Source organism: Pholcus phalangioides, unplaced genomic scaffold (assembly GCF_987345545.1).
Source record: "Pholcus phalangioides strain wild (caught in Gottingen) unplaced genomic scaffold, Ppha-v1.0 ptg000017l_1, whole genome shotgun sequence".
NCBI classification, from domain to species: domain Eukaryota; kingdom Metazoa; phylum Arthropoda; class Arachnida; order Araneae; family Pholcidae; genus Pholcus; species Pholcus phalangioides.
The window spans coordinates 3,876,570-3,890,146 of record NW_028301610.1 but is presented as its reverse complement, the minus strand read 5'-3'; positions in this window follow the sequence as shown (position 1 = coordinate 3,890,146).

The window sequence follows — 13,577 nt, the reverse complement described above, 5'->3', positions numbered from 1 at the left end:
TGAATTGACCTATGAACTTGAACAAAATGATGTTTATTTATTTATTTACACATCTCAACAGGCTAAGCCCAATTACAGAGGTGGGAAACACACGGACATGTAATTCCTCTTAACACTTAAATGACAGCATATTAATTTCCCGTAGGCTTACTCTAAGACCAGCGATTTTCTTGTTTGGAAATGCAAAACAAATACATATGGGGTGGGGAGGGGAATTAAAAATCGAGAAATATCGTTGGCGGATTTTTACGTCTCAACACTGAGACACAAGAAATCTCGTGAGCGGTCGTTTAAGTGTTGATATAATTCACAAAAAGTACTAACAATTTCTATTATTATAATTTCAATTGGTCCTACATTCCCTAGTGAACTGAAGCTTTGGTGTCAAATTTTTCGTCCCAATCGTTTGTAAATAGGCCTCAGCTGTGCCAAAAGCGCTTTCAATTTACATATAGAACAAAATTTTGCTTTAACTCACTTCCGTTATGTCTGTTCGGTGGTGGTGCTTCCCCATTTTGCCAAAGAAATGCGGTAACCAAAAAAAAAAAAGCCATAGTTTTTTGTAAATCAACTGATTACCTAGTCGTAGATAAATCATGCTCTACCTATATACATGAACAAAGAATTTTGTACAAAGCATTAGGATATTGACTTGCAAACGGTTTCCGGGACATTAGGCCATGGTCTAGGAGATTTTCTTCCTGACGTTTCGCCCACTAGCTTCGCTTGCCGCGGAGACTTAAGTCCAAATAACCTCAGATGACGCCTGACACAGATGTGGGCGAAACGTCAGGAAGAAAATCTCCTAGACCATGGCCTAATAACCCGGAAACCGTTTGCAAGTCATTTAACGCCGGCCATGAAAGCCTCAGACAACATTAGGGTATTAGTTCCATCCATATTGAAATCCATCAAATTGTTTCGGAGGAAATAAAAAGAATGAAAGACTATAAAAACTCATCAGAAAAACAGTATAACTGTTTCACTTAAGGAAATTATCCCTGATTTGATTATCACTATTGTGAATCAGTTGAAACCCCTGTCCACTTGGGGCCATTCAAGCATTACGTAAACAGATTTTTAGCCATTTTTGACCCCCCCCCCTTGTCAGCAAAACACTGATCCCCCTTCCCCCCCCCCTTGTCAGCAAAATTTCGTCAGCAGCTTAGAATATTTCATATCTTCAAAAAGGGGTGGTTGATGACGTAAGCGACCTTCAACCCCCCTCTTTGTCATCAAAAGTCATCAAATCCGACCCCCCCCTCGATGCTGACGTAATACTTGAATGGCCCCCTAAGGATGAATTACCTCATTTATGGAACTTACTAATCACTTATTTACTTGATTTCTGTCATCAAATTCATTATGACATTTTTTACATTTAACATGATTTCCACTTTTTCTTGCTACTCTCATTAGGTATTGGTTTTGGCCACTGTGGTGGTCGAGTGGTTATAGTGACGGACTCGCGATGCGAGGATCCGGGTTCGAACCCCACAGTGGTGGTCGGCTGAAGTTGGTTTTCTGTGGTTCCCAACTTCAAGGCGCAAATGCGAGCCGATCTCCCCGTTAAAAAGTCTCGCCACAGAGAGCAACAGTCCTACAACGATAAATCATTCAATCATAACACTTCACTCATAGTTAGAAAAAAACTGGTGGCAGATGGCAGCACGACACATAACAAGCATTACACAGGAACAAACTTCACGTCAGGTTTCACTACACGTACACACACATTCCCGCATGTACCGATTCGTTGGGGGGTTCCGCGGGGGGTTGTGGGCGGGGTGCATGTGTGGTGTAGCAGTAGTAGGTAGGGCTCGTAGGTAGGGTAAAAAAGGGCTCGGGGATCCATGATGTTCTTAAGTCAGCCACCTCGTTGGGCAATTTGCCTGTTGTGGCGTTGTATTTGTATTGTATTGTATTGTATTGTATTATTCATAGTTTATCTCAAGTATCATGGCTCTCACTAATAATGTCAATACACTCCAGTGGAATACTCATAATATTAGGAACAAGACTGCTTATATTCAACAGTATGCATAACTATGAAATATTAGTTTTTCAGGAAACAATGTTAAACCCGTCAAACGAATTTTTTATTCCTGGTTATTACATCTATCGTTTTCACAGAAGTTATGCTGCAGGAGGTGGCCTTATCACTGCCATTAAATCAAATATCTCACCGAGATTAGTCTGGACTTTTAGTGAACTACCGATGGAAGTTATGATTACTTTTTGTCTGTCATCAAAACACTCCTACTCCCATCGATCAAGCTCTGTCCCAAATTTCTGGTGAATTTATTCTTCTTTCAGATATGAATCGTCATTACACAGCTTGGTCCAGCGATAACTTTAATCAAGGCAAGAAACTATATAATTGATACATTCAAAATAATATTTGCTTATAATTAATATCCATAAAATCATCAAAATATTTAAAAATTCGATAATGCGAAAAACATGAACGATTTAATTTGCACAGACAGAATTTTATTAAATAACAAAATTTTGTTGTCAGAATAGTCACGTTTGTCATCAACAGATACGCTAAAGTTGATAATAATATCATATCATGGTGTTATCTGTCGATAACAACTGTAACTATTTTGTCATTGAAATTTTTCGTTATTGAAAAAATTCCTTTTTTTTGTGAGAAATCGTTACCATACACGCATACATATGTCGGTTATAGACACATATTTCTATGCAGCAGATTTCAAAATAATAGTATAGAAGTTTTCAATTTCAGTGCTTTTTCAAGAAATTCATTCAAGGGATTGTTCCATTTTTTACATATAGAAAATAGACTTGAGAATTTTAAATAGAAATTGATTGAAAAAAAAATCTATGAGAAAAAAAATTGAACATAATATGCAATTCAGCCAGGTTGAGCATGAATTTTTCTCTATCTGAGCAGACGTATTGAAAATAAAATTTCAATACACAAATTATCTAATTAATTAGAATAAAAAAATTACAAAAATCATATTTGTGAAAATTGGCTACTGGTATCTTTGAAATTTGAAGCTTTGTCTTTTTGCCCCACCCAGAACATTCGACCACAAGTCGCCACTGCTTATACAGGGCGCCCAAAATTAAAAGACCCTATTTTAGAGTAGCTTATAGACGAAACCAGTCATCAGAAAAGTGAAAAATTTTGTGGAGGAGGGCCTCGTATGTGTGTGTGTGTGAGAAGAGATTGGAATGTTTCAGGAGGAAAAAAAATTAGTTGCACATGTCGACACCAGATGGCGCTGCCCTTTGAATATCTATAGTAATTATGTGATGTCACGCAGCAGCTGTTGTAAAAGCTAGAAACATTCACGGAGATCTTGCTTCTCAATGTGTTCCACAGTAACTGCTCTACGGAAACATCGGACTTGGAACATAATTCGAAAAGTCCAATGAATGTTAAAACCTTCGGAGTATGATAACGAAATTTGAAAGCACAGGATCGTTGGCTGTTCGTCCTGGAAGAAAACCTGTTTCTATTCACGCAGAACAGGACGTTTCGCTTCAGGTGGAAGAGGACAGAGCTTCAAATTCTCGTGGTAGCACTAGTGTCAGGAGTGTAGCACAGGCGTTGGATAGGCCAGTGGTCCTCAATCTTTTTGGAACCGCGGCCCGGTGATTCAAATTGCTGTGAGTTTACGGCCCGGTCTGGAATACTTTACTCGTTCAAAAGTTAATAATTAATAAACAACCAATTGCATTTTGATTGCGAGCTAATTAATTAAAAACCCATTTAATCAATTAATTAATTAAACCCTTCTTTAATTGATTAATTAATTTAATCTATTTTAATTAATTAAAACCCGTTTATAATGAATTGAATTCATTATTTTCTTGCGGAGTGATGCAACATTTTTTTTCCGGTAATGTAGTAATAACGTGCAGAAGTCAAAGCATAAACGAAGCGTTTCATCAGCAACTGCAGTAAACATCATCATTGCTTAAGCGCCGGAACCTGGGTGCTGAGGCTGTTTGAGCGCCCCCAATATATTTTACGAGATGGCTGAGCCACCAATAATCAATATACAATACAACGCTCCACTCACTCTCATGCACAAGGGCTTGAGCCCGTATATACGGGACAAATGGCAACCTTCAGCCCCATCAACGTTTTCTTCATTTCGGCGCTTCTACCTCATTAAAAAATTCAGTTGATCACAAATCAATCGTCTTAATATTCAATTCTACAGACTAATTTCGCATAGTGTGTAAAAATATGAAGTTTTCATTCATAGTGGGCAATGGAATTTTTTTGAGCTGACATCAACGCAGCACTTATTTATTAGCACTTTTTTAATAACTTAGTGTAAAATATATTTTACAATCGAACGCTATTAAATTACAATCGAACGCTTTTTTAATCTTAGCTAGAAAGAAGGTAATGATATAAAAAAATCGTCTATATTGTAACTCACCTTAAAAGTCCGCTGAAGAGCAGAAAATTATGATTTTTTGGGCGAAACACTTTTCGGTATATTCAGGATAGATGCTTGTGTTATATTGTGTAACTTGATAAATTACAAAACTTTGATCGCGATTTTTCTACTCTAAAACTTGAACTTTTCTCTATTTTTTAACAAAAATTGAGATTTGTGAACCTATCCACACTCTGGAAAAGAAATCAAAACGAAAACTCTCGCAACGTAATTCACTGCGTTTTTGCAAAGAAAACGGTATTCGAGTTATCACCAGTAGTTATGTGCACCTTGATGACCGATTCAAAAACACACTATTTTCTGTATACAGATGCATGTATCTGGTGCTTCACTGATTAGTCTCTGAGATTTGCCACGCATACGTGAAATACTTCGTTCTTTTCTGAGAACACATACTAAATCGTAAAGAGGTTTTTACCACTGGCCATAAATAAACGGGTCCAATGGTCGATGGTGGTTTTCTATTGCCCGGAAATTTTCCTAATCACTCGCAATTATTCCCCTTTGAAGTTATGCAGCTTGGCGAGTAGCACAGATGTTTTTCCAGTCTCCAAGGAACGTGGGATGTCGAGTTTTCTCATGGCATTCTGTGGTGCCGACAATGGCAAACCGTGGACACGCAAACGACAGGGTCATCTGGTTGTCAACAGAGAGAGGCCTAAAGCAGTAGGATATTTTCGGGGAAAGGGACGGAGAGTATGGAAAAACATTCCCCACCCCTGCTGCATTGTTTGGGTCTCATGAAGACGGATACTCAAAAATACGAAAAGAAAAAAAATCCCAATTAAAAATACTAGTTTTGAGGTGGGAAGGGAGGACCAGATCCCTTCCTTTGGGCCTTGCAACAAAACGAAGGATTTTCAGTGCGATAAGGGGAAGAGGAATCCTCCAAATTCTTATAATTTACAATTGCGGCTGGAAGCCTTTGATCTGGAACTCTATGCCTTTGATCTGGAACCCTCACTATGAGGGTTTTTCATCTTCCTTTGTATGATTTTTAGACTGAAAAACTAAAATAATATGTACCATAATAGTGAAATAAACCAATTAGTTATTCGTGAAAATACAATACTTTGAAAAATGAAAGGGTAATGAATATATTCTCGCGGCCCGGTACGATTGATGTCGCGGCCCGGCGGTCGAGAAACACTGGGATAGGCCACGTTCAACTGTCCATAAGATCATGTGGAATATCCTCCGATATTATCCGTACAAACTTTCACTTGTGCAGCGGTTGCTTCCACATGATTATGACGCTCGACTCCGGTTCTCACTGCATTTTCCAGCTCGCGTTGTGGTCAATTCAGAAAATCGGCGTTGGAATATCCTTTGGACAGACGAAGTGCATTTTCACTTGTATGGTGCAGACAATACTCACGATTGCCGGATTTGGGAACCAGAAAATCCGCACGCTATCTTAGAGGTTTCGTTGCATTTACCTAAAGTAACGGTATGGTGTGAATTTACGGCATCATCTATTCTCGGTCCCTACTTCTACGAGGAGTTACGTACTACAGGTCCAGTGACAAAATCGATCACCGGGAAACGATATGCATTGCTGTTACAGAACGAAATTTTTCCCGCTCTGCAAGCACGTCACTGTCATGGAGACATAATCTTTATGCCAGACGGAGCTCCTCCACACCTTGCAGTGTGTGTTAAGAAAATGTTCTTAAAACACATTTTACAGAAGAACGTGTCATCAGCCGCCACTTCCCTAATCTATGGCCTTCCCGATCCTATGCTATTTTTGGCTTTAGTGACATTTGAAACGTCTGGTAAATCGTGACAATCCAAGAACTTTACCTGACCATAAAGGCAGCATTTCACTCCACGTGCTGAGCATTTCCCCGCACACACTTCGGTCAGTTGGGGAACATGCCATCTTGCGATTTCACATGGTATCTGAAAATGATGGCCCTCATGTGGAATATGTTTTGTTGCAGTAAAAGTGTTTAACAATGGTTGAATTGTAAACGTTTGTCTAAATGTGTCATTTCTTAATAAAACGCTCTCTGGTAGCAACATGTGCAACTACCTTTCCCCCATGAAACAAATTCCCATCCCTTCATGAAGTCCTCTACAAAATTTTAAAATTTTTTGATGACTGGTTTCCCCTGTAGGCTACTTTATAATAAGGTCTTTTAATTATGGACAGACACCCTGCATATCAAAACGACCGACGTTTCGAAGTTTCATGGGTTGCCGCTAAACTCCCTACAATGACTGGTTAAGGCATGAACTTCTGAAGCGAAAACAGATAAAGGGTCATGGAAGAAAAACCGTTCAGATTCGTCTATAAACTAATAAACTATAAATCTCGGTCCAATTAACCATCGTGTGAATGAAATGGCCGTGGTGCGATGGAAATGATCGAATAATTAAAACTGGTCGAATTTGAAACAAAAAATTTTAAACATACTTAATCAAATTTTCATTGTTTGCAGTCTAAGTGCTCTAAAGGCTATGTGTAATATGAATTTTTGAACATTTTTTTTTCTATTCGTTACGTAAAGAAAAAAGAAATAGCTAATTTGTCTGCTGATCAATTAGTAGAATTTAATTATCTAAATATACAAACCAATGAAACAATGAAGGGAAATATGCAAATTAGTTTTTTCCGGCCAATTATTAATTGCTTTTCGTGAAACATGTTCGACCCGTTAATTTTTTTTCTAAGTAGAAATGAACGATTATTATTGTGCGGCAGTTTTTATTTTTTGTTAGTTATTATTACGTTTCTCCTCATTATATACGCCCTGTAAAAAAATGTTTTTACCGATCCTGAATTCATAGGAATGATCAGAGTTGGAGGCTAATTAGTCGAATTATATTAAAAAAGAATAACTCGTAAAGCTTTTATTGGACTGAATTGAACAAGATTTTGCGTAAAAAGAGAGAAATCGGCTCGATAATAATATTTACGTTGAAGCTAGTAAACTGGTGCGATTTGAATAACAATTAGGAGATGGTTATTGCAAATCACCATAACGTGTAATGAAGTCAAAGCAAACAAGATTCATAATGTTTTAATTAAAGAAGATCTTAGGGATATCATGTTTTTAGAGTCTTAGGAAACAGATTAAGACTTGAAAATTTTTGAGAATTTTCTCTTAATAATATTTTTTTCTTTTTAATGGGTTCATTTAATTTCCCTAATTACATACAATGTGCCGAACACTAATTGGAAATTTAATACGCTGGAAATTGCTGTCAAAAACGCTATCAGAATTTTAAGCTTAGTATTATTCAAGCGACGCCACTATTTACGATTAACTTGCAATTTATACATAATTATGATTGTTTTTAAAAATGATTTATTTTTAGAACAATGTGTTCTCATAATTGTAGTTAAACTATATACGAGAATTGAAGTAATTTTCTTCATCAAATATTCGCATGCAGATACGCTGAACGTGTAGGATATCTTCATACTCATGGCTTTCGCAGTACCATGTATGTCTGTGTTTCACAACCGAGTTTTCTCGGTTGTGATTCATCTACATGAATTCCTTCGGGATAGGTTCGATCATAGTAATGTATAGTATAGCTTTAATGCACCTTCGTATTTTTCTTTCGTGGATACAAATCTCTCTCTCTCATTCCGCTAAGGTTCTATGTATGTTCTATGTATAGAAGGATCCTGGAAAGAGAAGAAAATGTTAGTAAGTATTGATATAACAGGTAAATAAACCTCTTATGTAAGACGAAACATGGGAAATTCATTTTATTTGTAAAATTTTCGATCTTGCAAAATTAATAGGCTATTTTATATATTAAGGAAGTAGTTATTTTCCGAATATTATGCTGAGGTGAACTCGGAAAGAAAAGTCACCACGTCTCCGCCGGCACTCGAACCCAGGTCCTCTTGCATACAGGGCAAGTGTATGCAAGACGTGATGACTTTTCTTTCCAAGTTCACCTCAGCATAATATCCGGAAAATAACTGTTTCCTTGATATCTCGGGCTGAGAAAAAAGCTATCTATATCTCACTCTATTTTATATATTTGTTTTACTTTTTGCGTAATAAAATCATTACTGACCTCACATTTATGCACTAAAATTTATCAGTAGAACTTGAATAGACTATTTATAGTAGTCTAAATGTCATCTCGAATGAACGTCTTCCCAATTTTATGAATTGTCTTTCTTTACATTTAATGGCATCTGATCGCATAGAGAAGGGGCGGAAGCATCAAAATTATCGGTCACAAACGACAGCTAAAGATCTCAGAGATCAACAGAGGAATTTCAAAGGCTAAAATGTCCGATTTCTTCTGGGAATGTTTAAAAGAGAACAGTGGAAACAAATATAAAACACGTCTGATAGAATATAAAAGAGACTGCCGTTTGAGTCAATACGAAAAACAAACAGTCGCATAAGTGAATAACATTGTCCGTTTCGTGTATACTTTACTCGTTCAAATCGAGAAGCCTAAGGGATTTACTAACGTGTCAATAACTTCAACAAGGAAAATAAAAAAAGTTCAAAGTAAACAAAATCTGGCAAGAAGAGGTCGGGCAGAAAGAGATTTAAGGTTTCCCTAACGCCAGAACAAGAAAACTATTCTCGTTCGTCGATGTTTGCATGCTATTCAACTCCTGATAAATATATTCAATAATACTGACCACCATTATTACGGTTGTGTTTTAACTACTGGATAAAAGGATAATATTGCCATAGAAAAAATAATTTCGGAAATTTCTCCTACATCAGGTAAGAACTGGCCAGGGTGTTCAATTAACCTGCCATTTGGTATTAATGGATCAACCGTGTGATTAGCGCAACTTCCTTCGGTTCAGCAATCGAACATGGATGTTTTTTTTGTCCAGAATTAGCATCATGCTGTGATACATGCAGTTTTTGTCAGTATTCACTACCGTGGCGAAACCATTGGTTTGACTCTCAATTTGACAACATGACTCAATTTTCACACCCGCATTTTTCATATCCCCTGCATTTTTTTTTTACACAATGTAGATCTCTTTGTATGATTTTTGTATTTTTATTTTCTCATTTTCCCGAGTGCTTGAGTGTATTTCGAATAGGTCCAGCCCCCCCCCCCCAGACACACAACCTAAAATTACTATACAGTAGTAGAGCCTGGACTTTGTGTTCTGTTCTGTGCATGCAGTTCATGGATGGTCCATCACGACAAGTATTGAAATTGATCATAGTTTATACGCTTATATGCCAAGAATAAGCAGTGTAGATAAGAGTTCAAGATGTCTGTGGATTGACCACTTTCATGTAAATACTTTTACGAGATTGAGTGATAGACTGTCTGTATTTTATTATCACAAAAATATGTCAGGTTGCACATTAAACGCTTATAACTCGAAAAGTGTACAGAGCAGGCAAACGTCAGTAGTAATCGATCTTGTTAAGAAGAACCAATGTTCTCCATTTGCCTGAATAGGTCCTCAAGTTTGAGTACTAGGCCGTCCTGTACCGTAATCAAATATCCAAAATTTTACGTAGCAGATAGTATAGTATAGTATATAGATAATATGGTGTTCTATCCTTTACAGATTAAAAATGATTGTTTACGCTTGCTTTTATTTTACTTTTCCCTTTTATCAAACCAATTTAAATTAAAGATTTTTGAAATAGGCTTTCTTAAGTCTTGATTTTATGAGAGTATTGCGTATTCGAATCATTTCAAAAGTTTTGTCTCTTGTGTGTGTCTGCACCCACCCCAATCACCATTTAAAAATATACCCCACACCGAAAATGAAGCATTTGCAATCAAACTGAGAATAATAAACGGTTGATTCAATCAATCATCCAATGATTCTATCAAGCAGAATCTACCGTAGTTTGGGAGTTATACATATTGATTCTGTTGAGCGTATTCGACTTAATCTCATTTATATAAATCCATCTTCAATTTTAGGTACCAGGCTGGCCGTCGTAAACCGTAACAAGGTTTGAAATACGTAATGCACATAAGCATTAGAGAAACTTGAACACCCACCCTAATTTTACTTTTACAAAATTTTCATTCTAAATGTCATTCTTAAAGAAAATCTTAAAGAAAATCCATCATTTCCATCAGTGACTAACAAAAACCAAAGCCACAAGGACAGGTTCCGAATATGATTCAAAGTGTATAATCTCCTATAAATTCTATTAAAGAAAAAGTGATAGAAAAAAAGTGATCCAATAGATGCATCATCGAAACCTTGTCAAAGTTCAGAGACTAACCGATACAAAACTTCTGCGAAAGATGAAAAACCGATGATATCGGTAAAAGTTCTTATACAAGCTATTTTATACATTTTTTTATTTAGTCATACGGTCATGTTTGAAAAACTCAGGACCCCACGTATAATCTGAAAGCATTGTTGTTGAAAAAGAATAAAAATATCAAAAAAAAAGTGCATTGATTGCAAGAGGCGAATGCACTTCTCTCTATTCATTGGAATCGACTAAAGATTTCCCGAGAACATCATCAGAAAAGAAAAAGATCGCGTGCTATACGCGATTTTATCATCGTTTCCCACTAAAGGTGTCAGAGGAGCGGGTAAAGTGATCAGGATAGAAATATTTCTTTTTTGCGATAGATCAACGATAAAAGAAATATCCAAAACGATCCTGTATAAAGAACTATTTTACGCTCTTGATGGAAAAGTTTTGAAATAAAATCGCTCTTTTCTCAGACAACGGATGGATAAACATAGGTATATGCGATAGTAGATAAGTATTGAGGATTCAATTGTTGGAAATGGATTGACCAAGGCGTATGTTTTTTCAAATTTTTATAGAATAAATTTTTATTTCTGATTGTGAAGTCATCGAGCCGAGTGACAGCAGTGTAGTTTTTAGCTTGATGGTATGGCAATATATGACATTCATCCGGGGTTCCCAAAGTGTGCGCCTTGACTTCCTCACAGGGACGCCGCGAGATATTACTAATGTTCATAATTTTATTTATTTTTAATTCAATTTCATAGGTAAAGACATTAAGCTTAGCTAGTACGAACTAAGAGTGAGTGGTTTGCACGAGCTTCGCTATATGTCGCATTTTTTTATGTACGTATATAAATGTGTGATTCATTGTTGTTAGCGGCTTTCTCATCAAATCGGGCTGGTTTGTAAAGGTTGCGTATCGAATATCTTAATAGGTCGTCCGCCTTTTGTGAATATCTTAATAGGTCATCCGCCTTTTGTCTTTTACAATTACTTTTCCCAGAAATCAATTTATTCAATTAAAAAACTTCAATTTTTACTGTATGGCGATGTCTAAAAATACCACTGCATTGTAAGCTAAATTTTTGTTTAATGTGTAGGCCGTATATTGTTTGTTAGATGACAGCACGAGTTCGAATATTTTGAGCTACTTTTTGTCTACATTGATGATTATTTTGGCTGAAAATTATGTACTGATTCGATAACTCTGGTTTACTTCTATAGTCTGGGCTGCACGTCCATTGTTCCACTCAATAGAATTCAGACGAACGTATCGATAGCAAGGTTGTATCAGCTGAATATTGTTATGATCACAAGTGAAGTTTTTTGAAGAATGTTCTCTCTCCCATGATTTAAAAAAATGGATCGGTTTTACTAAACAACAATAAGTATAGAAGCGAAAGCAAAGAAGACACATCGTCAACCAGTGTCAAAAGTGTGAGGAACCGCAAAAATCAAGCAAAAAATTATGACGGCACTTATTTGGACGTCCACTTCATTTCGATAGAAATAAACGGTGAAGAAAGGCCACAATGTGTTTTGTGTAAGAAAAGTTTTCACCGGAATGCATGCAACCAAGTGGTCATTAAGAAAAACAGACAATGTGGAATTAACTGAGTTTTTTTTTTTGGGGGGGGGGGTTGTCAGTAAAAAATCAATACTCACTCCTAAGCGCTAAAGCTCAGAGAGATTTAATTCCATTTGCTTCTTATTTGTGTGAAGCTGAATTTTCGGCACTCTCTGTCAAAATCAAAATATCGCGTGAAAACCAATGTGGGAAAACAAATTAGGGTAGCTGTGTCCCATTTAATTCCTTGATTTAAGCAATTATGTAATGATCAAAAGGCTCTTTCCTGTCACTGATATTATATATATCATGTTTATTAAAATTTATTCAATACATTTTTGTGTAACCTAAAATTTTCTTCACCTAACCAATACAAAAATGATTGATATTGAAACTATGTTTTATTAATTATAAATTCTTATGATTTAAATACTTCACAATTGTCAATTTTGTGAAATGTACTTATTGGAGTTTTACATAGGACGCCATGGACAAATCTGGATTCACCAAGGGAGCCAAGAATCGAAAAAGTTTGAGATCCCTTGACATACATATTCAATCGGACTGGGTCCTTGTTAAGAAATGGAGTCTTCATATGCGCGCTGTAACCTAATCACGAGACACCTTTGCCATTTTGTCGGCTACTCCACCGGCTGGGAAATTTCGGCTTCAGATGTAATTCAGTGTGTGTAAGAGGCATCCTTTTCGAATGACTCTCTGGAATTCAAAGAATTTCTACCACATCCACATCAGCGTACCATCACGGTATCTCCCGACGGGTGATAAAAGTGTGTGTTCATGGTAACACTATATCAGCGATATTTTTTGATATATTTTGGATGGGAAAAGCGTTTTACATTTCCCAAACACGGCAGTGTTTATCTAACGTAACTGTGGTGACCACCGATAGATGACGTCTTTACTTCTAACCGAAGTCTCAAAGGCAGTAAATTGCGTATAGTGATATGGCCAGAGTCGTTCTGTAGTGAAGTAACATGATATTAATGGTTAGATGTTAAAAATATACGGGTAGTATATAAGGTTCCAACAACTCACTTTTCACTTACGAGTTGAATGGTATTACTATCCCGGATGCAGCAGGGTCACTAATGTGGGAATTCTCATTAACGAGTGGCTTAGGTTTTCTGAACCTTGTGCAGCTTCAGCGGTGGTCAAAAACACGAACAGAATGCTCGATTGCAGTCTTAAAAAGATCTCTTCGCGTTCTCCTAAAGTCATTTTTCCGCTTTTCTCACCGAGGCTTAATGCTTTTTGACTAACTGAAAGTAAGACTAACTGAATTTAAACAAAACAATTAAATCTAATAAAGTAAGACGAGATCGCAATCACTTCAATATATAATTA